Raw genomic sequence first — 25399 nt, 5'->3', positions numbered from 1 at the left:
CATTTCACTGCTTTGCCCACTCATGGTATCCGGCCATATTTTGAAATCTCAGCAGCATGCTTATTTTTGTTTAGGATTTTCTAGAAAGATCCCCCCCCCCTTTTCGTCCAAATACGGGTTAACATTGTGGAACTTTTCCTTTACCATCCCATTACTGCACCAGTTATTCACCATGTCATTTGTCTTCTGTTTCACAGATGGAATCACTGAATTCATCACTTGACTCAGTAATAGTTGGGATAAGTTTAGCAAGGTAACAAAGTAACGGGTCTGATCTCAAATATACTGGAATTAGTTAGGTTTGTTTACTCACAGTCATTGTTGAGAAGGGTTCTGATAGATAATTCCCATCTATATACCATCTACTCATCCACCCTCTCTTTCTAAAAGCAGGATCTCGAAAAACAAAACTTACAGTACCTTTGCTTTATGTATGGATTCATGCTCGTAAAGTGAAAAAGTGTACTGTACAACATATGCATACATATATATTTTGTATTTTCATAAAAATGGACTTTTCCTTATGTTCACAGAAGGATGGCAGTTTTAATCATCGGAGTTTATTCTTTGAACAAGTTCATCAGATGAATACATCTGATCCTACATCATCTCTGTGCCACATTTTGGTTTAAGGTGTTGGGGGATTGAGTGCTGAAGAATTTAGGTCAGCTTCCTGCCCTCGCGGGCCTTCCATTTTGGTGGAGAAACGATAAACATGCAAACAAAAATGACAATTCTAGATAATGATAAATGCCAGAAAAAATACTGCAAGATAAGAGGGTAGGGTGTGACTGGGATGTGTGTGTGTGTGGGGGGGGGGGGGGTGGTGGGAAATTTAGATATGGTGGACGCGGAAGACTTCCTTGAGGAATTGACAGTTTGGCGAGACCTGAGTGTGTGGAATGAGGCAGCATGGGAAGATCTGGTGGACGTTTCCAGGCAGACAACAGGGCAAAGGAACTAAAGGAAAAATGGGCTTAGCATGTTACAGGGGTGGAAGAGGAGCCGTGTGGAGTGCAGTAAACCTAGGAGACAGTGAGGTGGGGTGGGGCAAATGAGGTGGGCAGGAGCCACGGGCACAATCATCTGAACCCTGAGTAAGGATTGCAGACAGGCAAAGGAAATAGGGCTTGTGTATTGCCAAGACCCGGTATTTAGTGAGACTCATAGACTGTAGCCAGCTCTCTGCTTTATTTCGGTTATGAAATCATCACAGTAATTCATTATGGTTTGTTTTGTTTTGTGTTGTTTCACCAGTAGTCCTCTCTCTCACTGAAAATCTGTCCTCTTCCCTGTATCCCATGCTGTTGTGTTCCTGGTTGTCATTGTGACGTGCAGGACTCTAAGCCTCTGCTGCTTATCATCAGCTCCCTGCTTTTATCCTTCCTTCCTATGAGTCCTCCAGTATTTATGTGCTCACCCTTTGCAAAGGACTGGCACTCAATCCCTGCCATTCTCCACGCTGAGTTTTAGGAAACTGTGTTGTCAAGTGGATTACCGTTTGCCATCAGGACTTTCATCACTGGCCAGGGACTTAACGTCCACCTTTATTTAGTGCCTATAATGTGCCAGGTGCATTACGTACATTCTAACCCTTCCAGCATATTGCAGAGGTAAATATTATCCCTTCTTGAGCAAAAAGGAAGCGTGCGCTGAAGGCCATCCAGCTAGTACTGAGTGAGCGTAGATCTGAGCACTCCAGTTAGCCTGCCCACAGAGCCTCTTCCGTGCCACTCCGCCTCACTGCTTCCCTGGATATGAAGCAGCAGCTATACATCTCCACTATCTGAAATTAAATTTTTTGAAATGGCATTTCAGAGGTCATGATTCAACCCTCTCAGTTTAGAGGTGGGCCTGTGGAGGGCCGTAGATGTTCAGTGATTTTCAAGACTTAACTGCCACCAAATTCTCTCACCTTCCTGATTCGCAGCCTAATTGTTTTTCTGTTATACTACATAAGATTTCTGCATATATGAAAATACAATATTTCAACATGACGGGCTTATTGTCCAAAACTCATACAAGGTAGTAATGCTCCTTGGGATAAAATAATCCATTGTTTTCTTTCCCTTTTCTCAGCGGCGAGCAGGTGCAAACTTGCTGGACGAATCTTTGCTTTTAGTTAGGAGAAAGACAGTGGTTTCAAAATGACTTTAAAATTTAAGGTTTAATTTCACCTGTCTCTGAAAGGGAACTTAAAGCTTGTTACTGGTTTCCCAGCTTTAATGTTGTGTTTAACAGTATGGGAACATTGCCTAGAGTGGCTGCCTCATAGTTTCTGTTAGCAGGTGGAGTTTCTTCCTAGAATGGAGGAAGCCCTTGGGTTAGCTCAGGGATATAACTTCTCTTTCTTGGTAATTATCATTTGTAAAAATAAGGAAAAATCAGTTCGTGAATTCTATGGTTCAAAAATGTTCCTACAGTTTAAAAAATACCCATTATTTATTTCCAGGCTTCGCTTCTCAGTTATGATTGGGATATGGTAGGTGAATAATAGAAAAACTCACAAATAGTTAAGTTCACATTCTTGTGGCTTTTTGACTCTCCTCTAGCTCAATAGAGATTGCCTGTCATCAGTCAAATTAGAATTATGTTAATGGAATTGCCTTCTTTCTTACATGTGGAAGCTACTTAAATTTAGGCAAAAGAGAGTTTTTGCTCTTTAAGCCAATTGCTGGGTATTTTGACCGAGTATCTCCATCCTTCAAGATTGTTGGTGCCACTGATGTCTATGTTCTGGTGATCTGGGCTGTCATGATTTGACTGTAGTGCCACCCTTCCACCATGAGCCCACTGCCCCAACTGGACTCCTGGCCTTTCCAACTTTGGTGTCTTTGCTCGTGTTCTACCTGGAATGCCTTCTAGATGGACATGTCGATCCAGCCAAAACTCTGTCCGTCCCTCTGTGTCCATCTGTGCTGCTTATTTAACGAGATATTTCCTGTGTCTTTAATGGAAACCTCTTTCCCAGCCCCTCTGGGAGTATTTCTCTGACAGTTTACCAATCCTGGTATCTTTGGTAATACATTCTTTTATACATGAGTGTTAAATATATATTTCTTTGAGCTTAAAAGACACTTATCAATTCGTGTTACACATGCAGTTTTTTGTAGATTGTAGAGACCTTTGGTTTTATTTACATGTTTACGATTTCCTCTTTGAGAGAAGCACCATTCTGCTTTTCTTGGCTTTGCTTCAACAGAACCTCTTTCCTGTTTTCGGTTAAGGGTCTGACTTACCAAGGGATCCTGTGAGAGGAACTCAGATCTTTGGGTTGTGAATATTTAAGGCACACTGCCCCCCAGAAAATCATTCTCTGTGTTTATGGTGTTGGAAAAAGTAAAAGCAACTCCACTTGTTAATATTAAGATGAGAAAGGGCCAGAGAGGCCAGCCTGGGGCACCTGTGGTGCTGGGCTGAGAAGCCTGGTTTGTACTCCTGGTTCGCAACAGCCACGTGTCCTGGGTTCTGATGCCCGGCATCAGAAATCCTGGCAGCCACTTATAAGCCTATCAGCGGAGCTTTGGAGCAGAGTTTTGGAATGATTTCAGTAAATAGCATTCAAAATACATTGGAAAAAGAGATGACCAAATTAATTAATGTGGGGCATTTTGATTAATTGTTTTGCCAGTTATAGTTCATTAAAGATGGAATATTTTTGGCTCATTCAATATCATATATTGAAACTCCAGACGTGTGTAGACTTGCTTCATTTTGGTTAACAAATACCCAGATCCCATACTTTTATATGATGATATTTGTAATTCATGAATTGAGCAAACAAATCTAATGCCTAACATGTGGCCAGGCATTTCCCTGCCTGCGAAGAATATAGACAGGTCTTCTGGGAGCTTTTGGTATAGTACTGAGAAAAAGACATGTAAGCAATATGTGAAATGTATATGAAAGATTTGAGGTGCCATTAAAGATATGTGGCATGTATGTTATCCAATTGGATTCAGAAGGTTTCTTTGAGGAAGTGGTACTTAAGCTTCCTTGAACAATGAATAGGCTTATTATTGCTGTTGTTGAAGTGCTTGGAAGAAAAGGCTCTCCAGGAAGAGGGAGCATGAAGGAAAAGGCATAGATGGTGAAACCTCCTCCTGTACAGGGAACTTAAAATAGGTCTGTATGGCTAGAGCCCTGGGTGTGAGAGAAAAGGAGTTTTGAATAGAGGGATGAAATGGTTCATTCAGGTTTTCATTTTTAAAAAATTAGCATGATACCAGCATGGAGGATGTTTTGTAGATGAGCGAGTCTGAATTACTAGAGTAATGTGAATGAGTGGTGATTGGGAAAACCGTGGAAAAGTCCAATAAGAGATATTAGGGGAATGACATGGTCATCAATCAGTTTGGAAAATGGAGCTCACAGCGGAATCAAATTTAACATATTGTCTTCATAATAATGCTGTACACAAGATCCTATGGGTTATTATTGGTTCATTTTTCCTACCTGAGACATTTTTGAAATATTTACAGGTAGTGTATGTTATACATCAATATATGTATGTTTAAGTCTTTCTTATAATTTTCTTTTTGACTTTGTAATTGCTTGTCTCTTATTAAATTATTTGAGAGGAAATAATAGAGCTGGTTTCAAACCTTTTTTGAGCTTTTCAAACCTTGTGAGCTTATGGAGATCCTGCCACTTTGGTGATATCCTCTGCCTCTGTAACACGCTCTGAGCCCATTCTTACTTATTACGAGGTTGTGATTCTGTTTTCTGGCTGTATTAGCCTGTGGTTGCATTGAGTCTTATAAATTAGTGGGGTGTGTGTGTGTGTGTGTGTGTGTGTGTGTGTGTGTGTGTGTTTGTTTTCTGAAGCACAGGTGAGTCTGACATGCTGATATCTTGAATTTCCTATGTGACCACCTAAGAAGTCTGATGAAAAAAGAAAAGGGTACTGTTTTGTTTTTTTTTTTAATCCAGGCATCGAAATTTTGCCATTGACTTTCTTTATATACCATGTGCACCAAGCAGACCTTCATCCATGATAAAGATTAATAATTCTTTTAGGAACTGTGTGCCATCTTTGTATATCAAAGTATAGGAGAAAGAGCCCAAATGTCTGTCGACTGATGAATGGATAAAGATGTGGTATATATATATATATATATATATATATATATATACACATTCATACATACATACAATGGAATATTACTCAGCCATTAAAAAGAATGAAACCTTGCCATTTGTAATGACGTGCATGGAGCTAGAGAGTATTATGCTAAGCAGAATAAGTCAGAGAAAGACAAATGCCTTATGATTTCACTCACGTGTGGAATTTAACAAACAAAACAGATGAACATATGGGAAGGAAAAATAAGGGAAGGAAGCAAACCAGAAGAGACTATAGAGAGCAAACTGAGGGTTGATGGGGGATGGTCTAAATGGGTGAAGGGTATTAAGGAGGGCACTTAATGATGAGCATTAGGTGTTGTATGTAAGTGATGAATCACTGAATTCTACCCCTGAAACCAATCTTATACTATATGTGTAATAACTAGAATTTAAATAAAATAAAAATTTGAAGCAAAAAAAAAAAGAAAAAAAAAGCAGGGAACTTACTAATAGTAATGTTACTTAACACAAATAAGGAAACTGAAATTTGGAGAAATTAAGTGACTTGTCCAAAGCCATACCACTAGCAAGGACTTCCAGATAAGAAATAAGGGGGCATCTGGGTGGCTCAGTCAGTTAAGTGTCCATCTCTTGATTTTGGCTCAGGTCATGATCTCACAGTTCCTGAGATTGAGTCCCACATCAGGCTCTGTGCTGACATCTTACCTGCTCACATGCACATGCTCTCACTGTCTCTCAAAATACATAAATAAACTTTAAAAAATAATAAAAAATTAAAAAATTAAAAAAACTTAAAAAATAAAAAAAATAATAAAAAATAAAAATGTTCATTTTTATAATCAGGATTTTCTCAGCAAAAAATAAATTTTCTGGACAGAATGAGAAATATGTCTGATTATAAAAACAAAAACAAGTGTAGGAGATAACATGTAACTTTTGCCTGTTGGGTGAAGATGTGAATGGCACTTCCTCTTACTGACTTGCTCTGGTTTGTGAATTAGGAAATTGGCCTTGGATAACTCCAGGGGCAGTTGATGTTTTATCCCCCCTGGCATTACGCTTAGTGCGCCACTTTTGCCAGCTATGGAGCCCCTGCAGGAGCAGTGAGTACAGGATGGGACACTTGTGGGAACCCTTCTCTCTCCTCTTCCATGGAAGGAGTCTTGTGCTTTTGAATGAAGAGAAACCCAGTTCGCCCCTGGATAGCCACCTTAGCTTTGCTGTCTCCTCATCAGCTGGCTACTTGAGTTTAGCTTCTGTCTTCCTGTATAGAGAATATAAGTTTGGGGAGGCCTATGGAGAATGTGCCATGAACACATTCTTAGTTCTAGTCATTGAGATGAAGACAGGTAGTCGCTAAAAGAAGTGAACTCTTGGGACGCCTGGGTGGCTCAGTTGGTTAAGCATCCAGCTTCGGCTCAGGTCATGAGCTCATGGTTTGTGGGTTCAAGCCCCACGTCTGGCTCTGTGCTGACAGCTCAGAGCCTGGAACCTGCTTCAGATTCCATGTCTCCCTCCCTCTCTGCCCCTCCCCTGTTCACGCTTTGTCTCTCTCAAAAATAAATAAACATTAAAAAAAATTTTTTTAAAGAAAAAAGAAGTGAACTCTTGTAGCCACTTTCCTGTGACTCCTGGCAGATCAGTGAACTCCCTGCCTTGGGATGGTACTGATTTTCACATCTAGATCAATAAGACCATGGTTCTGTTCTGAGAACGGAAAGCTTCTATTTGAATACTGCTTGCAGTAAGTACTGGTGCAGAGAGGTCTTCCTTCCAATGCATTGCAAAATATTTCAAGTTTCTTAATTGAGGGACTTTGTTGGTTCACGACTTCCTCAGGAGCTTCCTGGGTGTAATCTGAAACTGGCCCCTATATGTGTAAGGCAGGGAGAGAGTAAAGAAAGAAGAAAGAGGCAGACCACTTCACATCGGTAGTGGTGTCTTCAGGAGCAAAGGAGCTTACTTACAAGGCTGTCTTGAGCACCTGCAAGACAGTGGCTTCTCTCACCCGCCCTCCAGGGTCTGCAAAGTTGATGTAGAGGCCCTGAGTGAGTTCAGTCAGTCATATACCCAGTCCAGATAGCCTCGGCACCACATTTGTGTTTCAAGGCTGTATCTTAGGAGCAGCTTCTGGGAGGGAGGAAGGCAAGCAGAGTACACATGCCAAGGCCGGGGGAGGGGGCGGCGAGCCTCCGGCTGGCCAGGTCCGGCTCACAGGTTGACTGGCGGTCACATCTTAATCTCCAGCAGATGTCATCTGTCTAGATAGTAATGTGACTGTTGACGCCATCGTTGCTAAAGCTGGAGGCGCATCTCTAAGAGGAAGCTTGAAATATTCATGAGAATGTGAGGTACTTAGGAGCAGCATGTTCTCTGAATTACCATATACTGATGGTTGACAGTACTAATGAAGTCCAAATTGGGAAAAATAGTGGTAACTCCATAATAACCACCAAGTATTTTATTACTGATCTCTTGTGATTTTTAAAGAAAGCTAGATGTTCTGGAAAATGATGGGTAGTCAGCAACCAGAAAAAGCAGTGTTACACCTGTGGAAATGACTCCGTGTGACTCGTGAAGGAAAATGGGATTACGTATAGCTTCTGTGACCTAGAAGATTAAAATAAAGCTGTTTGTAGAGGAGCCGTGTAAGAAATATTTGAGTATAGAAGTTAGAGCTGAAGCTGAGAGAGGGAGAAAAGCTGTAATATCTGAGCACCAGAAGAGACCTATTGGAGGAGAATCAGAATTTGGAGAGAGACTGTGGAAGGTAGCTATAGAGACCCATGTTGTTCCACTCAGTCGGGGCCCAGATAGCAGTTTCTGAAAAAGACGAGACAAGTGAAAGAATGTTCTTGTTCGCCAGAGCCCAACTTGAGACAGACTTTTTTTTTTTTTTTGGAACAGTGGTAAGATGTAGCCGTAACATGCCAGCCATCTGACTCAGCCAGTGCTGGTGACATAACTGGCTACCAAGGTGTCAATCCCTGCAGAGGTACTGAGCTAACAGCATGAACTACCCAACAAGACTGGCTACTCCGTGGCATGCTGCCATTTTGCCAACCTGTGATCTGAGGAGGAACAAATATACGTTGTCAAGTCCTTGACAGTCTCCAGCTGGCTCATCTTCCCCCGGACCCGGCACCACCCAGGGGCATGGTTATTGTCAAGGGTACATTGATTTCCTTCCTTTCTTTCTCCTCAGTCATTCCCTTCTATTATCTATCTGTCTCCTCAACTAGATGGAGATTCTGCTAAGAGCATGGGAACTCTTGCATTGCCCTTTGAATCCTTTTAAATGTCCTTGGTATTTTACATTTTGTAGGTGGTCACTGTTTATTATTTAACAACATGGGAACTTTGAGTGGACTTAAAGAGGGCCCCCCCTTAATTATTTTCTATTCTACAAATAAAGGCACTTTGTTTTTTCTCTATCTTTTATGGAAAGAAGGGAGAATATTCAAATTTCTGTTCTCTTGCATGGTTTTAACTTCCATCTATATGCTATCAACTCTCAGATTTCTATATCTAGCTCAGACCTCTCCTCTGAACTCCTGACTTAACGTACTGTACTATTTACTTTAATAATGATCACTGTCAGTGTGGATATTAATACGTATCTCATACTTTACGTGTCCAAACTAAACTGATGTTCTTCCTCAAAGTTGCCCTGAGACTGTCTTCTCCATTGCAGCAAATAGCAACTCCATCCTTCCATTTCCCCAGGCTATAATTCTGAAAGTTCTCCTTTAGTCCTTCCTTTATCCCCCCTGCCGCTCCCCCGCCCCATATCCAGTCCATCAACAAATGCTTTTGGCTCTGTAGTTAGAACCAATCGATTCTTACCGCCCCCACTGCTACCACTGTAGTCTCCCAAGTCAATGCGTCACCTCTTGCCTGAATCGTTGGCCATAACCCGCGAATTGGTCTTCCTGCTTCTGTGGTTCAGTTAGAGAGCCTCTTAAAGCTTCAGTTGACTCAGGTTTCTCGCCTAGTGAAAACTTTCCAGTCTTCCTATCTCATCAAAGTCTTTACAGTGGCCTGTAAGATCCTCTGCCCCTTCTTCTCTCTTACCCTCTCATGTTGGTCTCCAGCTCTGTTACTTAGCCCCGGCAAAGCTGAAAGCCAGTGACCTGTCTGGACACCTACGCGGCCAACTTCACCCCACCTCGGGATGTTACCCTTATCCTTCCCTCTACCTGCCTTGCTCTCTGCTGGTCTTTGCTCCACCTTCTCAGGGAGGTCATCCTGACCACTCCCAGTTTAAAATTACAATGCTTTTTTGTTTATCTTCTGTCCCCTTACTTTAGAAAATCAGCTCAGTGCTCAGAGGAAGGCCTGACACGGTTTGGGTGCTCAAGACGTATTTGTGGAGTAAATAAAGTAGACATGCTATATTCCTGGCAAACTTTGAATTTTCAGAAATTATCAAGGACAATTTTAAAATTTTGTAGTGCCCATCCAGATTCAGTTTCTCGGTATATGTTTTGGTTTGTGTCATAAAGTACAAGAACATCAGTATGCACTTATCCAGCCATCTTTAAATCTAATATTTCTTTTTTTAAAAAATTTTATTTATTTGGGGGGAGGGGCAGAGAGAGAGAGAGAGAGAGAGAGAATCCCAGAATCCTGTGTGGAGCCTGATCCCATGAACCACAAGATCATAACCCAGGCCAAAATCACTTAGAGAATTAAGTTTTTCTATGAGCGTCTTGGTGGCTCAGTCCGTTAAGCACCCAACTCTTGATTTCAGCTTAGGTCATGATCTCATGGTTTGTGAGATTGAGCCCTGCATTGGGCTCTGCGCTGACAGCATGGAGCCTGTTTGGGATTCTCTCTCTCTCTCTTTCTCTCTCTCTCTCTCTCTCTCAAAAATAAATAAACATAAAAAAAATTAAGTTTCTCTAAAAACAGGTGTGGGCTTGGGAGATAAATTAGTGTTATTGAGGACTGACTTAAAAACACCATATTTGTTTTCTGCTTTAGTTTTTCCAAGCCATTGGTAATTAATTTCTAAATAAATCTTAGTCTTGAAGCATATTGTTGAAAGGTTAAATCCTGCTTATGTACAGTTACTTTGCTCTGCTGATATTAGCAGGAATCACTGAATGAGACAAGGCCGTGAGAAATGACGGGGTTTTAACAGAGAGCCCTGAATGTGTGTGCTTGGGGCAGAAAGTGTAGCAGCGAAGAGCGAGTAGATTTATCAGGATAGAACGAAAGCTTTCATTATATCCCAAGTGAGTAAAGAACCGTAGAAAATATGAGACCCAGAAAATAAATATTTGGAATAAAGCCATGGACATTATATAGAGATATCACTATGGAGCTGGACATTCTAAATTCTTAAAGCAAAGAGAAAGGACAGAAGGAAGTGGTGTGGAAGTGTAGGTACCAGTGTTACTATAAGAAACCAGCTGCACGGGGGCACCTGGGTGGCTCAGTTGCTTGAGTGTCCGACTCCTCATCTCTGCTCGGGTCATGATCTCACAGTTCTTGAGGTCAAGCCCCAAGCCAGACTGCCCTGACAGTGCAGAGCCTGCTTGGGATTCTCTCTCTCCCTCTCTGCCCCTCCCCTGCTCGCTCACTCTCATTCTCCCTCTCTGAAATAAACTTTAAAAAAAAAAAAGAAAAGAAAAGAAAAAGAAAGAAATCATCTGCATGAATAAAACGGCACTGAGGCTGAGCCTCAGTGGATGATGCCTTGTAAAATTCTTTCCTGAGGTGTCTGGGAACAGTTTGGGTACAAATCTTTGGAACCGAATGAAGGACAGATTTGGCTTGGAAAAGCTTACAGAAAAGTGATATCTTATGCACATTTTCATTAAAGACCTAAGCAAACTTTAGACCCTGAATTCTCGCTCAGCATACCCTCCACTGTTTCATTTAGGCCTCGTGACAACAACAACAAAAAGGCCATTCTTAGGTATTTGACACGGGCTGAAAGTTCAGACAGAGTGACTCCTGTCTACAGTCACAAGCACTTTAGAAGTCTTCAGCCAGTTTTCATTTGTGTGGGGATAATTTGATAGTTATTATATAATGGGTAAAATGATTTGGGGGTCCTGAGCACTTATAGAGGTTTTCCTTTTAGTCTGTCACTGTGTCTCAAACTGTCATGTACAGAAGAATTATTATGCAAATGTGTACAAAATCGAAGTGCATTCTGCGTTATAGAAAAACTGGTTTAAGCCGTTTTCTAGGATGATTCTGGTTCCTCTGTACTCAAAGAAGGTAGCCCCCACTGTAGCAAAGTCAATTTAATGATTTTTTTGCAATGAAAATTTGCCTGTGCTCTCTTTAATATCTTTATATGCTACATATGCATATGCATACTGTATATACATTACATGTAAATATATTCGTATCATATGTATGTTTATAGATGCTGGATGGGTGGGTAGATAAATAGAGCAACTTTATTACAAAACATCTTTCTGTCCTTAGTTTTTCTGAACTATTTGTAAGTTAAGCTGTGTACTTCACGTCACTTAACTACTCAGGACTTCGTCATGCATTTCCTAAGAATAGGGCCATTCTCCTACATAACCAGAATACTAAGCTATAATCAATTCCCCAATTGTCTTCTGTAACTTCTCTTCCTTTTTTTTTTTTTTTTTTAAATTCAATTTCAGTCTAGGCTCATGCATTGCATTTGATGGTTGTGTCTCTTTATGCTTTTTTTAAGTTTGAAGAGTATCCACAGCACTTTTCCTTTTTTCTGTTCTTTATTTTCTTTTTAACCACATTGACTTCTTTGAACAGTCCACAGTACCTGTCTTGGAGAACGTTCCAAATGCTGTGTTTGTCTGGGTGTTTCTTTATGACTGAAATCAGGTGAAACATTTTCGGTGAGGGTGTATCATAACAGATGATTGGTGTTACGTACTTCCTCCTACTTCATGTCAGAAGATATATAATGTCTGCTTATTCCAGTATTGGTGATGCCGCCTCATTACTTGGTACAGATGGTGGCTGCTAGATCTCTTCACTGTAAAGGTGTATTATCCCCAATGGAATTATTAAATAATCTGAGGGATAATACTTTGAGACTGTGAAGATCCTATTTCTCAACAGCTTCATAATAATTTTTAGCATTCATTGAAGATTCTGACATGATTCTGTTATTCTAACTAAGGGTTACAGATTATTGATTTTTCTCATTTTATTATCTTTTCTTCCTTCTTAAAAATTTTTTTTAATGTTTATTTTTGAGAGAGAGAGAGAGACAGAGTGCAAGCTGGGAGGGACAGAGAGAGAGGGAGACAGAATCCCAAGCAGGCTCCAGGCTTTGAGCAGTCAGCATAGAGCCTGATGTGGGGCTTGAACTCATGGACCATGAAATCATGACCTGAGCTGAAGTTGGATGCTTAACTGACTGAGCCACCTAGCTGCCCCTTTTCTTCCTTTTTTTTTTTTTTTTAATCTGATATATTTTTCTGTAAAGTTAATAATGTCATTACTTGTTTTCATGTTCAAGTTGTCCCACATTGGCCAGTGGGAACCCCTCAAGACAGCCAATATAGTTTTTTAATAATGATTATGGTTTTGTTGTGTGTGTCTTCTCTAAGAAATCTTTGCCTACAAATAGGTTGTAAAAATATTCTACTTCACATTCTTAATTTTTGTCTGGTGTTAGGGTTCAAGGTTCGTTTTTGTTTGTTTGTTTGTTTGTTTTTCAGTTTTGATGTCTGGTTGTCCCAGCAGCATTTGTTGAACACAGACTTTCTTTCCACCATTGGATTGCTCTGACATCTTTGTCAAAAGTCAAATGATCAAATAAGTGCAGCTCTATTTCTAGGCTGTCCGTTATGTTCTGTTGATCTATTTGTTGATCTGTATATTAGTACCACACTGTTTTCATTCCTGAAGCATTATAGATGATCTTTAAGTTAGGTAGTAGGAATCTTCCAATTTTGTTGTTCTTCCTCAAGATTGCTTTGGATATTCTCATTTCTTTGCATTTCTATATACATTTTAGAAATAACGTATCAATTTCTACCATAAAAACCTTGGTGGGGTTATTATTGGAATTAAGCTGACTCTGTAGATCAGTTTGGGAGGAATTAAAATGTTACCACTGAATTCTTCCAATCCATAAATGCTGTATATTTCTCCATTTATTTTCATCTTTATTTCTTCTCTCTGCAATGTGTTACAGTTTTCAGTGTTGGGATCTTGCATATGTTTTGCTAAATTTATTCCTTAAATTTATTGCATATATTTTATTAAATTTATTTTAATGTTTTCAATGCAATTTTACATTTTCTTCTTTCCTTCCCCTCTTCCTTCCTTCCTTTCTTCCTTTTTTCCCCTCCTTCCCTTCCTTCCTTTCTTCTTTCTTTTCATCTGTCTCTCTCTTTAGTTTCTCCCCACTCTCACTGTCCAGAATGAAGGAATTGGTAAATAGGTGAATCACAACATTGTAAGCAAGCTGTTGCTTTAAAAAAAAAATGAGCAAAAAATAGTCTTGCTGCAGCATAATAAATGTCATTATAGAGGTCTATGCTGTTCTCTGCTCAGGGGAGAAAGGTGTGGAAGAGTGGGAGGAAGCCAAAGCCTCCCAGAGAAAATGGCGTTTGAGTTAAGGCTTATGAGATGAGTAAGCCAGAGATGTAGGGAGAGGAGCAGTCCAGGTAGAGGGAAAATTACAAGTAGAGGTGCCTGAGAATGTGATTCCTTTAGGGAAGTGCTTGTGATTTTCGGCCTGAAGTGGTTCTGGAGAGGGAGGCAGAAGTAGGCCACGTGTTAGGTTAGGCAAGATTAAGGAGTTTGAGGTCTACCTGAAGGTCCCCGGAAACTATTTAATAAATGATCTCATGAATTTAATTTGCTTCTCTAAAAAATTTACAGGTGTTGGATGAGAATTCTTTTTTATTCAAAAGAAATTTCTTTTCCTTGTGTGCCTTGTCTTTCTTTGCCCATTTTTCTAATTGAATTGTAAGGTCTTCATTGTGTCTTTAATCACGTAAGTTTTACTTCTAATGTGTTTAAGATAGGGAAGCTTTTTATTTTTATGTGTTGAGATCTGTTTCTCTTTATTCTTACAGATTCCTCATCCTAAAATCATGTTATTCACCTGCAGTTTCTTTTACTACATAACCCATGAAGATGGCTTTGTTTCATTAACTTTTATTTATTTTCTAAATGCTTATTTTTTTGAGAGAGAGAGGAAGACTGTGTGTGCACAAGCAGGGTGGGGGCAGAGAGGGAGGGAGAGAATCCCAAGCAGTCTCTATGCTGACAGAGTGGTACTCAAACCCACAAACTGTGAGATCATGACCTGAGCCTAAAGCAAGAGTCGCTTAACCCACTGGGCCACCCAGGCGCCTCTGTTTCATTAACTTTTAAGTGGAACCCTCAGTATATTTTGATGTGTAGGTTTCTTTCTCCATGAGCTAGAAAGACTAGTCGTTTTAGTCTTTCGCAGCTGAATTTCAATGGCATCTTTATCATCTGTAGATATTTTTTGCAGAAAAACTTAAGAAAGTTCTGGGCAGATAGTTTATAGGTAATGAGTTTTCCTTGATCTTTAGTAGTTTTATTATTTGTTTAATTGAACTAATATTTGGTACTTGGTCAATTTCCTATTACAGTTCAGATTTCTGACTTCTCCTGATAAATCAGTAGTGTGGCACACATATGGCCCCTGAAGATGGGCACACAGTCCTCTCCTGTCTGCCCCTGTTCTGTGTCTCCTGATGCTGATTATCAGTTGTCGCTTTTTCTTCATTTACACTGTTGTCTTTCTTATATCACTAATGTATTTCCTTATGTCTCTTTCAAAACTTGGAGAATAAGAGACTTGAGAGAACCACATTTTAAGGAAAGCGGAAGACAGTAGATATCTAGATGGAGATGAAGAGTCTCACAAAGTTTGAAGTTATGCCAGTCCCCCCCCCCAGTCAAAATGTGCATAATTTCAAAGCTTTTTGGCCCAAATGAATTATAGATTGTGTTTATGAATGTTTTTGAAATGCAAAGAAACATTTTAATGGGTGAACAGAGATAATCTACCTTCTTATTAGGTTTAGTTTTTATTTATATGAGTTTTTACTTATTTATGTGATGTTTCAGGAACATTTGAATACAGAAGATCTACTCATGGGAGTAGTCGCGAGGATTAAAGGAATCTAATGTACGTTAAGAACTCAGCACTGTGCCTAACTCAGTCTGCGCTACGGAAATGAATCATTTTGCTATTAGGTTAATATGTGGTATATGCATTGTTATATAATATATAATAAGATGTCAATAGATAGGATTAGTTCATACTTGTGTTGTATTCTTTGTCCCTGCATGTTCTTGGTCAGATAATGTCGGATTATTCTAGCTTTAAGGGTAACCTCACTTTCTTTGTTTCTTTTTTTTGATGTTATGGAACATAACATAACATTTAAAGTTTGTAAAATTTTATTTTTTCCCCCAATTTTGAAATACCAATCAAACTGTCTGACTCTAGTTCCTTTGCCAGGTAATTCTTTGTCAACTTTTTCACTTTTCCTTTTGGGTTCATTCTGGTTGATTCATTCTAGTCAGCCCATCTACATCTTCTTGATGTAATATTTCCAAAGTATTTATGCTTTTCAAACACAATGAGTGTGAAGTGTCACCTACTGTTTGAAAAACCACCTCTCCTAATAGTGTTACTTGTATTCCTTTCTTAATCGCCCCCTCTGCAATCTAGGTTTGCTTGTTTGCCCATTTCTTAGGCTTATTTATATATCTTAAACTTATGGAAACGTTTAGCCATGTACAAAAGTAGAGAGTTTAGTGTAATGAATCACATTATACCCATCCCGCAGCGTGGAACATTTATCATTCTCCTTTCAGATTTATTTATTGATTGTGTTTACTGTTTTTCTTTTTTCCTTTTTAATGTTTTTCCCTGTGAGATACTTACAGTTTTTGTAATGTTATAATTTAAATGCCTCATTTTTAAAATTTTATTCTTTATTTAAAAAGGAATTAAAGCACTTTAAGGAAATGAATTTGGTGATAAGCACAACTATGACATCTTTCCACTGTTTTTACTGTCATTATTTTTTTAATTATACAACATAATTTATTGTTTTTCAGAGTAAGATGTGTTACTTCTATTGTATGCATTTCTCATCCCTGATATAGGAGAGGAGAAAAATGGATATTTACACTGAATATCAGAGAGTTTGACATGTTCTTATCTAAATGCATCTTTAATAGAACATTTTTAGAGTTCTTTTATAAACATCTCCCTGTGAACATTTTCGTAAGGTCTTACTGTCATTTTAAAAATACTATTTAAAAAAAAATTAAATATATTTATCTCAGTAGTTATTTTAGAAAGTACTGCTATGTTATGAGTGTCTATTATGCATTGTTTTTCTGTAGACAGTTCCTAATTGCAAGACTTACTGAATTAGATATTTTTAGTAGGATAGTTTTATGCTAAATGTTGTAAGCGTATCAAAATATGCTCAAAATAGTATATAGTCTGTGATTGAAGGGTTACAAAAAGAATTATCTGTCTTTAAAAAACTTTATTATGTATTCAAATAATCAGCATCCGTATGTGTATCTTTAAGATACCAAATAGGATTTTTTAAAAAATAAACTGTCACACCTTCCATTTTGATCATGATCTATCGTTTACTTAGCTTTTACATTTTCTTTGTTTTTAAGATGCATTTGTTATCTCTGTTCTTTCTGGTAAAGCATACATTATTGATACTGAGTGGTAAATCTTAAAGCTGATTTCAAATGTATTACACTTCTCAATTTTTAGAAATACAAACATTAGCTATACTTGCTTAGTTAAGAGGATATATGGCAGAATCTTTAGAGCTTAATTATGAATCTTGAGTTTTTGAAGATTTTGTATACTTACTAAGAACCTCCCTGCTTTTTTTTTTTGGTTATGAATTAGTAATCATACTCAAATACTTGTAAGTCAGATTTTATTTTTTTTTTATTTTTATTTTTTTTTTTTCAACGTTTATTTATTTTTGGGACAGAGAGAGACAGAGTATGAACAGGGGAGGGGCAGAGAGAGAGGGAGACACAGAATCGGAAACAGGCTCCAGGCTCTGAGCCATCAGCCCCAGAGCCCGACGCGGGGCTCGAACTCACGGACCGCGAGATCGTGACCTGGCTGAAGTCGGACGCTTAACCGACTGCGCCATCCAGGCGCCCCAAGTCAGATTTTAAAATAAGCAAATGTACTGTATTAGCATTGCAGAGTCAAGTTCAGTTATTCTATATCTGTTTGGAGCCTGATAACTGTGGTGCTCTTAATAATTCACTTACAGAAATTATTGATAATTGCATGTAAGCTTACAAAGAGATATTGGAAGAGGGGACGCCTGGGTGGCTCAATTGGTTAAGTACCGACTTCAACTCAGGTCATAATCTCACAGTTCATGGGTTTGAGCCCCATGTCGGGCCCTGTGCTGACAGCTCAGAGCCTGGAGCCGGCTTCACATTCTGTCTCCCTTTCTCTCTGCCCCTCCCTCACTCATGCTCTGTCTCTCTCTGTCTCTCAAAAATAAATAAACGTTAAAATTTTTTTTTAAAAAATTAAAGAGATATTGGAAGAATACTTCAGTAAAGGCACAGCTTTCTATACTTCTTTTTTAAAATGTCACCTCTTGCATATTATACACAGAATATGCTAATATTTTAAAGATGACTAACCCATCACTAAGGTGGTGTCTGAATGGTATCTCTAGATGTTTCCAGAAAGCAGTGCTTTTGAGGGTCATCAGGAGACAGCTAGACATCCATCTCCCAAACAGCTTCATAGTGGCATCACATTGACTTTGTTACTGTTATAGTCCAGCCCTCTTTCTTGTTGACCGGGAGACCTGATTTGTCCCCATCTGTTTACAGAGAGCCCAGTGGAGAGTGGCTCTGCCTCACATGGGTCAACTCACATCGTAAAACCTGCAGTGAACACTGTAAGTGCTGTGTAGACTGAGTTTGTTTCAAGCTGACCAGTCTTACTGTCTCCCTACTCAAACTATGATATTTTAATAAGAAACAGAATGTTTAAAAGGTGGTGGGAAGCATGCAGGGAATTATTAAATTGTTCAGTGACAAAAGGGACTAATGATACCCTTAGCCATCGTATTAATCAGAGGAATAATCTGACTGCTGGACTGGAGATACTTAAAATCCACCAGGCAAGGCACTCCCTCTTGAAGATGCCAGGTTGGGTACAGCCACCATTCGTTTGTGACACTCCTCTCCCTGTGTTTTCTGGACTGACCCATCTCCTCTCTGAAGGGCATATTTCCTCTTCCACTCCTTACAGCCTAGCTGATGATAAGTCCCGTCAGCACTCTTCTATCTTGGACTGCGAGCCCTTTGGCTTCTTGAGGGACACAGTACATCCGCTCTGATTCATTGTGTGTTAAATGTATAGTTTAACTCTCAGAGAGCAGTATTATTTTAATTGTTTCAAAGTTCTCCCCCGCTTTCCCCCATTGTAATCCTGATGATATGGGGAAGTCTATAAAAAGCCTTGCAGGGTTTCATACATGCACATAATTTTTTTCTTTCTCTTTTTTAAATATTCCACTCAGGCCAAAATGAACAAATCAGGAGACTATAGATGCTGGAGAGGATGTGGAGAAACGGGAACCTTCTTGCACTGTTGGTGGGAATGCAAATTGGTGCAGCTGCTCTGGAAAGCAGTGTGGAGGTTCCTCAGAAAATTAAAAATAGACCTACCCTATGACCCAGCAATAGCACTGCTAGGAATTTATCCAAGGGATACAGGAGTACTGATGCATAGGGGCACTTGTACCCCAATGTTTATAGCAGCACTCTCAACAATAGCCAAATTATGGAAAGAGTCTAAATGTCCATCACCTGATGAATGGATAAAGAAATTGTGGTTTATATACACAACGGAATACTACGTGGCAATGAGAAAAAATGAAATATGGCCTTTTGTAGCAACGTGGATGGAACTGGAGAGTGTGATGCTAAGTGAAATAAGCCATACAGAGAAAGACAGATACCATATGGTTTCACTCTTATGTGGATCCTGAGAAACTTAACAGAAACCCATGGGGGAGGGGAAGGAAAAAAAAAAAAAAAAAGAGGTTAGAGTGGGAGAGAGCCAAAGCATAAGAGACTGTTAAAAACTGAGAACAAACTGAGGGTTGATCGGGGGTGGGAGGGAGGGGAGGGTGGGTGATGGGTATTGAGGAGGGCACCTTTTGGGATGAGCACTGGGTGTTGTATGGAAACCAATTTGACAATAAATTTCATATAAAAAAATAAAAAATAAATAAATAAATAAATAAATAAATAAATATTCCATTCAGTTGTCAAATTAATAGGTATCTACTGGCAAAATTTGACTCCTTGACTCAGGAAATATTTGTTTTTATTTGAAGTAATACCAAACAGTTGGAGGGTTTTATTTAATTCTCCATAAAAATTTTTCACTATTACTTTGAAATAACTGATCCCCCCCCCTCCCAGATTTCTCTATCTAGCAATCTCCAATTGTTTCTCTCTATCCAGGAATTTCTTCTTGTTTAAACTGCTAACTTGAATATGCTGTGTAGGTGTTATAAAATCCAATCCAGTATTCATCTGTTTTGTATCTTAAATTCCACATGTGAGTGAAATCATATGGTATTTGTCTTTCTCTGACTTATTTTGCTTAGCGTGGCACTCTTTAGCTCCATCCACATCGTTGCAAATGGCAAGATTTCATTTTTCTTTAATGGCTATAGAGAACAAACTGAGGGTTGAAGGAGGGGAGGTGGGTGGAGGGATGGGCCAAATGGGTGATGATGGGCATTAAGGAGGGCACTTGTCAGGATGAGCACTGGGTGTTGTATATAAGTGATAAATCACAAAATTTTTCTCCTGAAACCATTATTATGCTATATGTTAGCTAACTAGAATTTAAATAAAAACTTGAAGCAAAAAAATAAAATTCAATCCTATAGCCTAGATTGTAGAAGTATTTTTCTCAACGTTGTATTTCGTTTGGAAAATACGTGGTGTAAAGTAAGCCAAGACTGTTTGGAAATGTGAACATAATGGTAGTGGGCAGTCTGCTCATAAGTTAAACTTCTTGTAGTGTTTCGTAACGCCAGTTCTCCTGCTCAGGAAGCTGCAGGGTTGTACAATGGTGTCAGCTCCTTAACCTTGCCCCCTGCCAGTCTTTCTCAAGCCAGTTTCGTCAGTGTTCTCCCAGGTCTTTACTTTCAGGGTAAGGTTGGCATATGTCACAGCATCAACAGCACCAAGAAGTACAGGACGGGGAATCATACTTGTTTCTTCGTTTAGAACATCTTACCTACAAACAACTTTGGAAGTTTTAAAAAATACAAGCAGCTTCATGTAAGTAAGCATTAAGTAGAAAGCTGTTGATTGAATTTGACATGACATTTTTAGGCATGGCAGAACTTTCCTCCCCCCATATTGATAACTTTAAAATATGAAGGCCATGGGGTGCATCAGTGGCTCAGTTGGTTAAGCGTCCAACATTTGATGGCGGCTCAGGTCATGATCTCATGGTTCGTGGGATAGAGCCCCGCGTGGGGCTCTGTGCTGACAGTGTGGGATTCTCTCTCTCACTCTCTCTCTCTCTCTCTCACTCTCTCTCTCTCTGTCTCTCCCCTACTCAATGCACGTACATGCTCTCTTTCTCAAAATAAGTAAATAAACTTAAAAAAAAAATATGAAGATTGCTTTACTATGTTTTTTAATGCCCCAAATTAGCTTTAGCTTCCTTCCCACATCCTCTCTTTCTGTGCATATTTATTCTTTAAAGTCTCTAGGTTTCTTAGTTACCGTGCCTCTTTCTCTTACTGGCAAGGCATGTTTGTAAACGTCAGGTTATCCGCTCAGTATTCCCATTCCCCAGTTCTAGCTGTTTCATCTTGGAACCTGCAGGCTCTAGATAGGACTTTTACCATCATAAACTAGGTCTAACATATGCGCGTCGCAAGAGGATAGTCAGCTCAGTCTGCTACCTGCTCCCACAGAAACCTGGCCTTAGGGTAGAGCGGGCCCAGCTGAGGCAGCCCGGGTCTTTGGGGAAGCTCAAATTCAATGCCTGCATCCAAGGCCCATTTAAACACCTACAGATGTCCCTCCTGTTTCCTCTTAGTAGTGATGGAGAGGAAAGAAGTAAAAGATTTGAGCTTTAATCCTAAAATATATCTTAAAATCTCTTTTAGATGGGCACATCCCTGTAATCCATGTAGGCCTCAAATTCTTATTTCTTTTTTTTTTTTTTTTTTTCAAGTTTAAGCATACATTTGTTTTACAGGCAAGAATAACTTGGTTAACAAAGATGAGGAAAGCTTTGAAACAATATGATGAGACACAGTCTTCAGGCACTAATATGTCTCTTTGCCTGTGAAACAAGGGAGTGGAAATCAATCAGACTGGCAAACTTAAACCCCTCCGAGCTAGGTCGAAACTGAGGCCGAGTGGAAAGTGTGTATTACGTCTAAAGAGATCAGCAGCCTTACTGCCGTGGTAAGGAAATGCAGGCCTCCTGATTCTGCTTTTAACTTTTCAAGAGAAGCTGGAAGTCTGGAGTTTTATATGAAACTTCATTATTTAAAATGTTGACAGTTAGTTCAAAATCTTGAGAAACACTGTGCCAGACCAAGCAAAACATGTCGATAAGTCAGTTCTGCTCCCTAGGCCTTTGGTTAAGATGAGGACCTAAAGTCATTCTGAATTAAATGATTTCAGTGTCTGTTATTCTGGCACTCTCTTGGAGGAGAACATACAGTGTCCTGACTGTAGCCATAAGTAGTAAGAGAAGAAGGCTGGGTGTTGGGGATGAAAGGTATGGTTTGATGCCCCCAGCTGGTGCCCAGAGGCTCTCTCTAGGAAGGTACAAGAAACTCTGGGACTTTTGTATGAGGCCAGCAGTGATGACTAGTGCTCAGAGCAGCCGCTGTTTAACGTCTGGAGAGTATCGATTCTGTGCTCAAGCAGATGGAGTTGAAGCTTTGGCTCAGCTTTGCACCCAGCCTGGGGACCAGTGCGGTGGAAGAAACCCAAAGATGTAAGCAATTCTTCTTGGAAGCAGAAAGGATCTCAGTTCTTTTCGTTTTGTTTTTGTTTTTTTCCACGTGGGAAGGATATCCTCATTTAAGAAGCTACCAGCATAGGTGAGACAGAATTTTTCTCCAATTTTAGTAGTGTGGAGTTAAGGAAAGAGAATTAAGTCCACGAGCAGCATGTTCATGCCATTTGAAGTGGCCCTCAGGTAAATGAACTGCAGGTTTTTGCTAGCCACACAATCGGAACATGCATTGGAAGGATTCATATTCATCAGTTAGCCTGCGGTTGCTAGCCTGAATCACTCCAGATCTCGCCTGGGTCTCCTTTGTGAAGCTGATGAAAGCAATCATCGCTTTTTCTGGAAAAATGCAGAAAGTAAATATGGTTTCTGTTGTGATAGTTCACCTCTGTCGTCCTAGTGTGAAAGCATCCACAGACCCTCAGAATGGGTGTGGTGGTGTTCTGTTAAAACCTGATACTCAGAAACAGGTAGCAAGCCATAGTTGACCTCTAGGCTACAGTTTGCCAACCCCTGGTTTAGAGCACTGATAGCTGTGCCAGGCTGGAATATTAACCAGCAAATGTTCACTTGCCTTCTCCTCTCTGAGCAGAGTGTACATCCCAGCTCTACTGCCTTTGGTCATGGCCTTGAGAGAAGATTTTGGCCGATAGAATATGAGCAGACGTGATATGTACAGAGATTTTAAATGTATTTACATGGTCTCACTTGTCTCGCGTGCTGTTGCCACTTGCTGTGAAAAGCACATGACCCAGATAATCCTGGCCTGAGGAGGAAGACAGACAGAGAGCCGACCTGCATCCAACACGATTTGAAGCCAAGTTGTGCTGCCCTTAGAAGCAGAGTTGCCCAGCTGAGCCCCCACGAGATCAGCTGAACTTCAGGCAACCTGTAGACCTGTGAGCCTGAGAATAAATGTAGATCGTGTTATGCCTCTGAACTTTGGAGCACCTTGTTAATGTAGCATAATGTAGAAATGGCTGGCTAATATTACAGTACAGAGGAGGACAGCGATTCATATGAGATTCACGAAGACGTGAATCTCATTTTCAAAAACTGAAAGAACAAAAAGATTCTCATCTCCTCACGCAAATGCCAGAAAAAGATAAGGGGATGTTTTTCTTTTCTTTTCTTTGTAGTTCTCCACCCTCATCCCCCATATGTTCCCCATGGTTGGAATAAATCTTGCATTGCAGATTTAGGTTCCTGTGTATACAGCTCTTTGGTACTTACCCCCCTCCTTAGAGAGGCTTAGCTTTCCTTAAACCAACCCCAGAGAGGCTCTCAGTACCAAGAACTGAATATTTAGTGCTTCCAAAATTATACCTGGGAGAATATCCAAGCTCTTCCTTGGAAAAAACAGTTGTGGCCTCTCCAGTGCAGAGAATGTGAAAGCCGGCTCTGCGGGTCTCTGTGTGAGGTGGTAGAATTTACTTAGTCGACATTTGTTTTGTTCTTGCCATGTCCCGTGTACTGGGGTAGTCCTTGGGGCACAGGGATGTGCAAATCAAATTCAAGGCCTTCACGGAACACATTGACTAGCAGGAGAGACAGGCGAGTGGATAATTAAGGCACATTGTGGTAAGCAGTTCCAGAAGTGACATAATATCCACGGCCCTAGGGGGACTTGGAGGAGATGTACTTGACCTGCCTGGGGATTAGAATGTGGAGAGCATTTCAGTGACGTCTACTGTGAAGTTTCATACTTGAACCTTTTGGAAGGACAGGGTTAGGATGAAGTCCTGTCATTATAGAGTAGAAAGGGGCTTTGTGTGGTGTCCTCTTTTACACCTTATAAGGAAGCTCTCTCTCTCTTTCTGCTCACAACAATCTGTGCTTTGGGTAACTGTTGCTAAAGGTGTGCAAGTATCTGTAGATTCTAGCTACTTAGCAGTTCTGTGTATGCATCTGAAAGATAACGGAATGATCCTCATTTCTCAGGGAAGGTGTATGCCATTGAATGATGTCAGATTTTAGTTTGAAATAGCCTCAGATTTCTAGGAGTGATGTTTTGCTTTGGGATCCCTTTGTATTCATGAGGAGTGGGCTCAGGGATGGAGGAATGCATGAGCCTGAGAAAAGCGATTTTCTTCCTAAAAACAGCCCTGAGTTTGAATTGTGAATTTGTTGAATCGTCCATACGGTTTAGTAGATTTAAGAGTTTAAATTAATTTTTAGGGGTGCCTGGGTGGCTCAGTCAGTTGAACATCCGACTCTTGATTTCGACTCAGGTCATGATCCCAAGGTCATGGGATCAAGCCCCACGTGGGGCTCTATGCAGAGTGTGGAGCCTGCTTAATTTTCTCTCTCTCTCTCTCTCTCTCTCTCTCTCTCTCTCTCCCTCTCTCTCTCTCTCTCTCTCTCTCTCTCTCTCTCCCTCTCCCCCTCTCTCCCTCTCTCCCCCTCTCCCTCTCCCTGTGCCCCTCTCCTGTGCACCCATGCTCTCGCTCTCTCTCAAAAAAAAATCATAAAAAATTTAAAAAATGTTTAAATTTTTAAATATACTTGCTAATAGAATAATATTAGATCAGTTTAAAAACTACTTGGGTTCCTTTTTCTTGCTATAGAATGTGTTGCCACAGAAATATGTCTCTATTTATCCAGGTTCAGATTTAGAGAGCATCTCTGGTATCTTTTTGAATTTTGTGTGTGTTTTATCACAGAAAACATAGTTACATTCCTTTTTACTTACTGTTCCAGAATTAACTGTTAGAAGTCTGGCAGAATAAAGTTAGTGTTTTGCAAGCTTTATTTTAAAAACAACTGGACAGGGGAATATGCCATTGGAATCCTTTCCCTTAGGATGGTGTTGGTCTCATTGAGAAAGAAATTGTGTAGAAATACTTTGAACTTTTGGAATTTTGTATTTTATTTTACAAAGCACTGAAGTGGACTCCTACTGAGCTTTTCAGAATGCTCAAAAGGCTGTTATCTCCTGTCACCCAGATGTGTGAAAGAGAGGGAAGAGCCCCATAGAGTCCTGGGATATCTGTCTAGGACTCTACCACAATGATGTTTTAATTTAGTCCCTGTGTTGTAGACACAATATGTGCAAAATAGGAAATACAAAAACATGGAAAAGGTAAAAGGGGGAAAATATATCACCAGGCAGAGATAATCAGTATTAGCATTTGATATGTTTCATAGGTACATTCTTTTAAAAATTTGGTTTTATTTTACAAAGTTGTGAAAATGCTGTCTGTGCCTATGTTCCATTTGATGTTGACATTTTAGTCTAGTTACTATTATAACGTAATCATT

General features: G+C 39.8%; 1 protein-coding gene across 4 annotated transcripts in view; it reads left to right on the top strand.

Annotated features, from left to right (window-relative positions):
- LOC123606271 (STARD3 N-terminal-like protein) overlaps positions 1–25399 on the top strand; it is a 55562-nt gene that overhangs the window by 737 nt on the left and 29426 nt on the right. The window contains exon 2 of one of the 4 annotated variants that reach the window (XM_045494384.1): positions 7996–8260. The exons of 2 other annotated variants lie outside the window; for them this stretch is intronic. The gene's annotated coding sequence lies outside the window, so the exon portion shown is untranslated. Of the gene's footprint in view, positions 1–7995; positions 8261–21377; positions 21580–25399 lie in introns of those variants that run through there. One more of the 4 variants, XM_045494386.1, reaches the window with a different exon arrangement.

This window comes from Leopardus geoffroyi, chromosome A2, assembly GCF_018350155.1.
Source record: "Leopardus geoffroyi isolate Oge1 chromosome A2, O.geoffroyi_Oge1_pat1.0, whole genome shotgun sequence".
In the NCBI taxonomy this organism is placed as follows: Eukaryota; Metazoa; Chordata; class Mammalia; order Carnivora; family Felidae; genus Leopardus; species Leopardus geoffroyi.
Note: the sequence above shows the minus strand (reverse complement) of the source record. Positions and strands in the feature narration are given on the sequence as shown.